Genomic DNA, 9633 nt, shown 5'->3' with positions numbered 1-9633 from the left:
ATTTCTTCCCCAGTTTAGGAATTTGATCAGGACTGTATTACTTTCGTCCTTTCAGTTCAATGTTTGGTGGAATGTTGCTTGACAATCCAAACGGGTCCCTAAAGATGCCAAGTGGGAGTTATTTTGGTCACATATTCCAAGGTGTGACTAGATGTAAAACCAGTCGGAGAGATGATTCCAGGCTGCCAAGTGATACTTTGCACTAAGGAAAAGTTATTTATAGAGTAAAATTTGATTGACAACATATTTGCAGATGGCTGTGGGCAGGAAGGATCTCCTGTAGCCGTCTGTCTTACAGCAGACCTGAAGAAGCCTCTGACTGAAGACACTCTGTTGTACAACAGTCTCATGAAGAAGATGCTCGGGGTTCTCCATAACGTTCTCCATTTTATGAAGAATCCTTCTTTCCACAATGATCTCCAGAGGTTCCAGAGGAGTCCCTAGAACAGACAGCCTGGATGTTGCGACTCCGAAGAGCAAACTCAGTGGGTCAAGAATCAGCGGTCCATTTACATCTCAAGAACATGTAAATGTTGGTCAAGTGACAACAACCTAAACATTAAACAGAAGGTATATGGCCTGTGACTCATGTGACCCTAATGGCCCGGAAGTGACCATAAGTGTGCTTGTTCCAAATACAGTTTATAACTCCAAGCCTTGGTCCCATCTGTATTCTACCCTGACCATAGATTATTGAAAGAACAAGAATTGAATAGATTACAGTATCAGGTTGCCACATAGTACAACTAAAAAAGTGAAAGGACCCTGAATATTTTCTGAAGTTACTGTATGTAAAGAAATGGCACGTAAACTGATCAAAAACCAAACTGGTGGCATCAGAAACGTACAACCCAAATGCCAGTGAAGTTGGGACGTTGTGTAAAACGTAAATAAAAACAGAATACAATAATTTGCAGATCCTGTTCAACCTATGTGAAGAGAATTTAAGTGCACCCTTTCATCAAACATTTTGACAGGTGGGCGGGACTTCCGGTGAGGGCGGGACTTCCGGTGGGGGCCATGTGGGCGCCATGTGGTTGCCATGTGGGCAGGAGGTCACGTGGTCAAGCAGGGGGGTGTGTCCAAGGGGCGTAACAGTGGATGTTGATTGGTTGTCGTCATTAGGGGCGATACCTTAAATGAGTCAATTAAAACACAGGGGTGTGTTTAAGGGTGTTACGGGGAAGGCCTTAAATGAGCCAATTAAAACACACAGGGGTGTGTTTAAGGGTGTTATTAATAATCTGTATGTTTTTTCAGGCGTTTATACATCTAAAAAAAAAAAAAAAAAAAGACATGCATCCTTTTATATTTTAAAGGTATAATCAACTTAATGTTGACCTATCACATGAAATCCTAATAAAGGAACTGTGTAACCTGACAGAATTGTAAGTTAATTTTGCTTTACAGCAGGACCTATTTGTTGAATATATGAGCCAGTCTAAATCCGTTCAAAATAGAAAAGACCTAAAAAAGTAAATAAAAAAAATTGTGCTTCACTACATCGATGGAACGAGAAAAACCTTCAGCTTCTGCGTCAACATACTGGAAAAGCAGCTGAAATAGGTAAGACGAATATCAGATTAACAAAAAAAAAAAGAACATCAGTATACTGTTTCCAAGTTACAAATTGACTCTAGCAATGATGTGTTTGTTTTTGAATCATGAGAGACTCCATTTTAGGAAAAAGGAATGATAATTTTAGTTACCTGTAGCTTTTCTAAAACATTTTACTTTTTCATCTTAGAGTTACAGGGTTACAGTTATACCATATCCAACTGTTAGGGGCGATGTCAGGAAGGGGCAGTTACGTCTGTTTCTTAGATAACATATCACCTTTGAACTCAAGAAGGGTTTTGGTCTTAAAAACATAGTCTTTGCAGTTGAGATAACGCTGTCATGTTCTGGTATAAATACTGTGTGTAAATGTTGGGGCTCTGTTTCATTGGTTAACCTCAGTGTCAGGGTCTTCAAATGCTGAATGTCTTTGAACCATAACACTTGTTACATTGAAAAATACCAGTACTGACAAGAAAAAATGTCGGTAAATATTTCAGGAAACCCAGAAATTGTGGCTTCTACTTCTGATAATTCACAAAAGCACAATGACATCTTTAAACGTAAGTAAGTAAGTAAGTATTCATTTTTAAGAAATCATTAAATGCATGTGAATGTTCTCAAATTTTGTTTATATATATTGTTTATATATATATATATATTTGTTTCTTTGTCATAGAACCCACCGCTGATGACCTTGATGATTTCATCTTGACACAATCAGATTATGGTAAGTAAATGTTAAATGCAATAAAATATATATATATATATATATATATATTATAGTTAACCCTTGACAATGTTTCAATTTATAGATTTGATGAGAGAGGTAAACCCGAATGATCAAGTTGGAGGGTTCAGTGGCTGGAATCGACAGTCAAAATTGAGAAGGCGAATTATTTCCAAACAAAAAAAACCCGCAACAACTGAACTTTCTTTTAACACAGAAATTAAAACTGATTCTTTGAATACCCCCCCGTCAATTATCATCATTTCCCCTGAAGACACACCGGATAAGTTACCAGCACCACCAGAAAGTAAGTAAGTCCTAAGAACTATCTATTTTTTCTTTGAGAGTGAATGTATTTTAAACCTCAGATAAAAAACTGTTTACAGATTCGACTGAGAGCTCTGTGGAAGACATAGTTGTCGAGCAGGAGCAAGGTAAGGAAATAAAAATTAAATAAAAACAATATATATATATATATATATGTATTTTAAGCATAGTTCAATAAAATGTCATATAAACCTGTTTACAGATACATCCAAAGATGCCACATTGAATCCGCCCACCAGAAGGTCGCTTTTCAAAGATCAAGACAGCTTTCAGCAGAAAGGCACCGTTTCAGTCCAACAAGAAGTGAAATCTGGAGGTTTTACCGCAAAGAATCGGAGTAAGATCAAAATAAAAAAAAACTTGTGTATTTTAAAAACTATTTTTCGTTTTATTTATGAACGCTGTGCTGCGCAGCGTAAGATAACTTTTATTGTCTTCTGTTTTTACAGAATATTTAACCCCGGCCAAAAGACAGCGACTCTCTGCGCTACAAAGCAGAGCAACACTAGTGAGTGGATTAATGAACGGTACGTTTTAATTCATACATACATACTGAATTAATTTGAATTCCTTTATTTTTTTTCCAGCTTTAATGTGATTATTTCAATATATATATATATATTTACTATCTATTTATTTATTTTTTGTTCATTCTCCTTACAGAGGTAACGTTGATGGTAGGACAGATTGGTCACAGAAACGGACAGCGCAGGAAGACAGTCTCTACAGCCTCACGGAATCTTCGTAATAAGGCCTCATCGTTAACGCTTCTGGCAGCATGTCAGATTCTGTTAAAGAAGCATTTTGGTGACATCAAGGGGATTTTAAACTGAACTGATCACTGTGTTTTGTTTTTTGTTTTTTTTGTTTTTTCTGTAGGTTAGTTTTATTTTTATTTTGTTTCTTATGTTCATAGAAATGGATAACCGAATCAGACTTGCCCTGGATGAAATAAGAAATTTAGTTAATGAACTTAACGAAATTCCCGTTAATGCAGAAGTAAATAGCGCACCGTCTCCACACAGCATTGAGCAAAATTATCATAATCCTTCTACGTCACACTCCGCAGATCGGCACGGGGGTCATTTCAATACGGACGTAGCAGTTAGTTCTGATCAAATAATCAGACTTGCCCTGGATGAAATAAGAAATTTAGTTAATGAACTTAACGAAATCCCCGTTAATGCAGAAGTAGCAGATAACATCGTTTTAAATGCATCTCCTGCTAACAGTGAAAATGTAATAAATGAACATCAGCACGGTGACGTTTTAAACGTAATCAATCAGGCTCTTTCCGATTTAAATAGCGCACCGTCTCCACACAGCAGCATTGAGGAAAATGATCAGAATCCTTCTACGTCACACGCCGCAGATCGGCACGGTGACGTTTTAAACGTAATCAATCAGGCTCTTTCCGATTTAAATAGCGCACCGTCTCCACACAGCATTGAGCAAAATTATCCACCTGACACTCATCAGAATCCTTCTACGTCACACGCCGCAGATCAGCACGGGGGTCATTTCAATACAACGTAGCAGTTAGTTCTGATCAAATAGAGCGAGATCCTCCAGCTGTGGTTGAACGTGAACATTTTAATAACCATGAAATAAGGAGACCTTTTACCATACCGCCGCCCTGTCCAAGTAACGTTCCAGATTTAGCAGCATTCTATACAGACATCATGCATATTATAATTGAATTAGCCGACGCTGCGAGATCGTTAACCAGACGTAACGACGTTGTGCAGCTGGAATTAGTGGGTGAAAATCTCAATCGTCACATCACATTTACTGTTACAGATGATGGAAATATGATCCTGCCTGCTTTCGAAAACTTCCTCGACGATTTAGTACAATCGAATGCAAATATACCTGTAGATAATAACATGGAATTTGTTCTTCAGGTTGTTAATGACCTAGCAGGAGGTTCTAAGCGTAAAGCTGCAGGAACGTTAGACTGTGAACTGTTTAATAAGAAAATGCGTCATTTGTATATTATAAACAATACCGGTAATCAGTTATGTTTTGCAATCAGCCTCGCACACGTCTCTGATCCTGAGCTCACGGATCACCGTGCTGTAGAACTGGGGAGGAGATGGCAGCATCAGGCAGGCCTCGACGAGCAAACAGCAGTTACTTTTAGTGATATTGGTAAATTTGAAACCATTCTGAAGAGAAAAATTGTAGTGTTTCACAGAACCACGGGCTCTACTGCTCTGTGTAAATTTGAGACCAGTTTCCCTGATCGTTCAAACCCTCTGTTTTTGCTGTTATTTCAAGGTCATTACTATGGGATAAAAAATCTCAAAGGTTTTATGGGGTGCAGATATATTTGTAATTACTGTTACGCCAGCTATCAGAATGCCAATACACACCATTGTGAAGGTTATTGTCCAGTGTGTCGAACATATACATGTATGCAAGAGATTAGCAATCCTGTAAACTGTGCAGGCTGTCAAATAATCTGTCGTAATTCCTCATGTTTCAGCAGACACAGGGAACCGCGCATCAGAAATAGTGCTGAAAGGCCTATGAGTGACTGTGAGTTGGTAAAACTGTGTAAAGTATGCAAACGGATATACGTTATTCCAATCAGTAAACCGCATAAACCACACGTGTGTAATGTAAAATGCAGTATTTGCGGTGAAAATGTACCCCCCAGCCTAGACATTACATGCGATGATCATAAGTGTTACATTCAGCCTTGCAGTGCAATTAATCAGCTTGATGATAAACTGATTTTTTATGATTTCGAATGCCTCGTCAATGAGAGCGGCATGCATACCCCCTTTCTGGTCTGTGCTAAAACGTTGAAAGGTGATGAATGGTACGCTTATGGACTGAATTGCACCCAAAAATTTCTCCTGCATTTCAGGAGGCCAATGTACAAAGGTTACACCTTAATAGCGCACAATGCGTGGGGGTACGATGGTTACCTGATTCTCACAGCAATGCTGCAGTTAGGGATTAAACCTCATATCGTCATGGTAGGGAGTAAACTTCTCTGTTTAACCGACCCTAATTACAGGTTAAAATACATTGATAGCCTGTCCTTCATGTGCATGAAGCTTAGTGCCATGCCGAAAGCGTTAGGCTTTACCGATCAAAGCAAGGTTTTTTTTCCCCACCTATTTTCCTCTGAACAACATCTCCAGTATGTGGGGGCTTTTCCTCCTCGATCCTGCTACGCTGTAGAACGCATGAGTCTTCAAGAACAACAGGTGTTTAGCAGCTAGTACAGAGAAGCGAGCAAAGAGGTCTTTGACTTTAAGAAAGAAGCTATTCGTTATTGTAAAAATGACGTTGAAATTCTTTTTCAAGGATGCTTAAAATTCAGAGACGAGTTCTTTAAGGAGACAAGTGTGGATCCGTTTAAAAGTATCACAATAGCATCAGCCTGCATGAAGGTTTTTGTAACCAATTTCCTTCCTCCTCAAACCTTAGCCATTCCATCACCTCTGGACTACAGACGTAGCAGTAAAACGTTCTCCAGCGCGTCCATTCAATGGCTCGGCTGGATTGCAGACAGCAGAGCCATATTTATCGAGCATGGATTAAATAGGGGTGAAAAGAAAATCGGGCCATATTCAGTGGATGGGTATGCAGAGATTAACGGTGTCAAAGTTGCGTTTGAATTTTATGGCTGTTTTTTCCACGGCTGTAAAAAGTGTTTACATGCCTCATGACAAGTGTCCGTTGAGAGGGGTCGCATTTGAACAGTTTTACGCAGCCACTGTTGAGAGAAGCAAGGTGTTACAAACTGTGTACGGCCTTCGTCTCGAAGTCATATGGGAGCATGAGTGGATTGAAATGAAAAAATCAGACCCAGGGGTGATCAGCTTTCTTGAGAAAGTTAATGCACCCGAACCGCTATCCCCCCGGGATGCGCTGTATGGTGGACGCACCTGTCCTATGAAGTTGAGGTACACAGCGGAACCGGATGAAACTGTACACTATGTGGATTACACATCTTTGTACCCTTATGTAAACGCCAACTGCGTTTTTCCCCTCGGACACCCCACCATCATTTACAAAGATTTTGATGACCCCAGCAGCTACTTCGGTATAATCAAAGCTGTGGTCTACCCACCACGTAACCTGTTGTTCCCTGTTTTACCTTACAGAACATCCCAAGGTAAACTTGTGTTCACTCTCTGCCGCACATGCGCTGAATTAAATTACCAGTCAGGTCCTTGCACGCATAATGATCAAGAAAGAGCGTTGATGGGAGTTTGGACGAGTGTAGAATTCTGTAAAGCGTTGGAGTGTAGTTATCGTCTTGCTAAAATCACAGAGGTGTGGCATTTTGAAAAGAGAAGTGATACAATCTTTAAAGGTTACATTCATTGCTTTTTAAAGGGTAAGCAGGAGGCTTCAGGCTATCCGTCTGAAGCATTGGATCAGGAGAGTAAGTCAAAGTATATAAGCGACTACAAACTGCATCAGGGCATCCAATTAGACCCTGAGAAAATCGAGATGAATCCTGCCAAAAGGCAGGTTGCAAAATTGTGTTTAAACAGTTTTTGGGGGAAATTTGCGCAAAGAAGCGATCTGTCTCAGACCACAGTCATCACTAACCCTGAAGACTTTTTCAGCTTCATGTTCTCGAGTAAATACAGGGTTAACTATTTTCATTTTTTCAACCCTGAAATGTGTGTAGTGCAGTGGAACTACAGCAAACGTGTCATATATCCACCAAGTAAGACAAATAATGTGTTTATAGCAGCATTCACCACCGCTTATGCACGTTTAAAACTTCTCAGCAGCATGGAGAAGTTACAGGACAGATTGATTTATATTGACACGGACAGTTTGATTTATGTGACAAAAAGTGGTGAAACTCCTCTGGAATTGGGGAATTATCTGGGTGATCTTACTGACGAGTTAGATGGTGACAGCATTTCGGAGTTTGCATCGACAGGACCCAAGAGTTATGCATACCAAACTAAAAACCGTAAAAAAGTAGTGATACGTGCTAAAGGCATCACTCAGACGCATGAAGGCAGCGAGAGGGTCAATTTTGACAGCATCAAAGGGCTGGTCAAGGGCTACTTACAGGGGTCAAGTGAGGGTGTCATTGAAATCCCTCAGCACACGATCAGGAGGGATAAAAAGAGATTCCGTTTGACAAACGCGACATTTCTTAAAAAGTTTCGACTGGTGTATGATAAGAGACGTCTTTTTTCTGACGGGACAACTCTGCCTTTCGGTTATTAGAGTTGAAGAAGAAATAAAATAAAAAAAGTCACATGGATTTACAGGAGATTGATTTTGATCCTAGATTTAGAGCACCTTTCTCATGTATGATAGTTGGACCCAGCGGCTGCGGGAAAACTTTCTTTGTAAAAAGTATTTTACAAAACTGTAATCATGTCATGGATATTGTTCCAGAAAATATTGTATGGATTTACACATCTTTTCAACCCATGTATGCTGAATTGCAGAAGATGAATAAAAATATTACCTTTGTGGAAGGATTGCCTCATTCTTTTGAAGATGAAAACCTGTTTCCTCCTGATCAGAATCATCTGATTATTCTAGACGATGTTATTGCTCAAGCCTCAGATGATGAAAACGTGATGAAGGTCTTTACCCAGTTTCGTCACCATCGTAATATGAGTGTTATGATGTTGACTCAGAATGTTTTTCATCAGGGAAAGTTCAGTCGCACTATTAGTTTGAACTGTAATTATATGGTGTTGTTTAAGAACCCGAGAGATAAACTCCAGCTGAATATACTGGCCCGCCAAATGTTTCCATCTCAAAAGGGTCTCTTCTTGGAGAGTTTTGAAGACGCAACGAGAGAAGCTCATGGATATTTAATCATCGATTTTACGCCTACCTGCCCAGAACATTTCAGACTGAGAACGGGGATACTTCCTCAGCAGTGGCCTGCTGTGTACGTACCCAGAACAAAGTAAGTCATCATGTCAGCGCGTATAAAAAGGAATTTACCATTATTCAGAGCTTTGTATCAGGCCTGTCCACAGAAACGTAAAGATATTCTCGCACACTGCTCTCCCGACTTTATTCAGGCTCTGTGCGAGATTGCACTGAATATCCTAAAAGGTAACATTAAACTATCACCCTCTCAACACCGACAATTGAAGAAACAAAGAAATATCATCAGATTGTTGGGTGATAAAAGAACCGGGATAAAAACTAAACAGTTGGCTCTCAAAAAGCAACGAGGTGGTTTTATTCTCCCCATCTTAACGGCTCTTGCACCCTTGATCGGTGATCTAGTGGGTGGAATCATCAGGAGATAATGTCTCTCAGAACATCGCAGAAGATGTTTCTCATTTCACCTCATCAATTCAAGCGTCTGACCCAGTCAGACACGTCCATCAGACAGACGGCGGAGGAGAATTTGGATGCTGAAATGAGAGCGATATTAAACAAGCTGGGTTTGACTTCTTATGAAAAAATCAAGAGATACGATGCTCTTCTCCAGAGGTATCTGACTTTACTTAAGCAAGGTGTCAAAGAAGAAAAACACAGAGTCAGTTTAACGCTGCAGCGTGACAGAGGTTCCTGAACATTAGCGGTCCCAAGAAAAACAAGGCCCAGGGCAGGACGAGGCCCCTAAGGATCAGGTTCTTACGGAAGTACTGAAAAGCCTTCCTAAACACAATCGTAAAAATGCCGAGTACATTTTGAAGAAATTATCCGAAAGAAGTGAGAGTTGGACTTCGCGAGGTGAATTTGTATTTAACGGAAATGTTATAAAGGGGTCCCACATGATTGATTTGTTGAAAAATCTCATGCTTCCGTTTAAAAAATCTGGAGCATCACAAACCCGAGGATGGTCTGATTTTCTACACTCCATGTCAGAAGTAAACATACCTATATCTTCAGTCATTAACCCTTATGCTCGTGAAGAATATAGACGTTTCAAAACAGAGGGTACATCGATTGAAAATGGGGGTACACCCCCCAGCGTTAAGCAGAGAAGAAAAAGAAGAAGAAGGCAGATAACTCATTCTCCCTACTGGTCGAGATCTGAGCTGGAAGATCCA

Source organism: Girardinichthys multiradiatus, chromosome 22 (assembly GCF_021462225.1).
Source record: "Girardinichthys multiradiatus isolate DD_20200921_A chromosome 22, DD_fGirMul_XY1, whole genome shotgun sequence".
Taxonomy (NCBI): Eukaryota; Metazoa; Chordata; class Actinopteri; order Cyprinodontiformes; family Goodeidae; genus Girardinichthys; species Girardinichthys multiradiatus.
Note: the sequence above shows the minus strand (reverse complement) of the source record.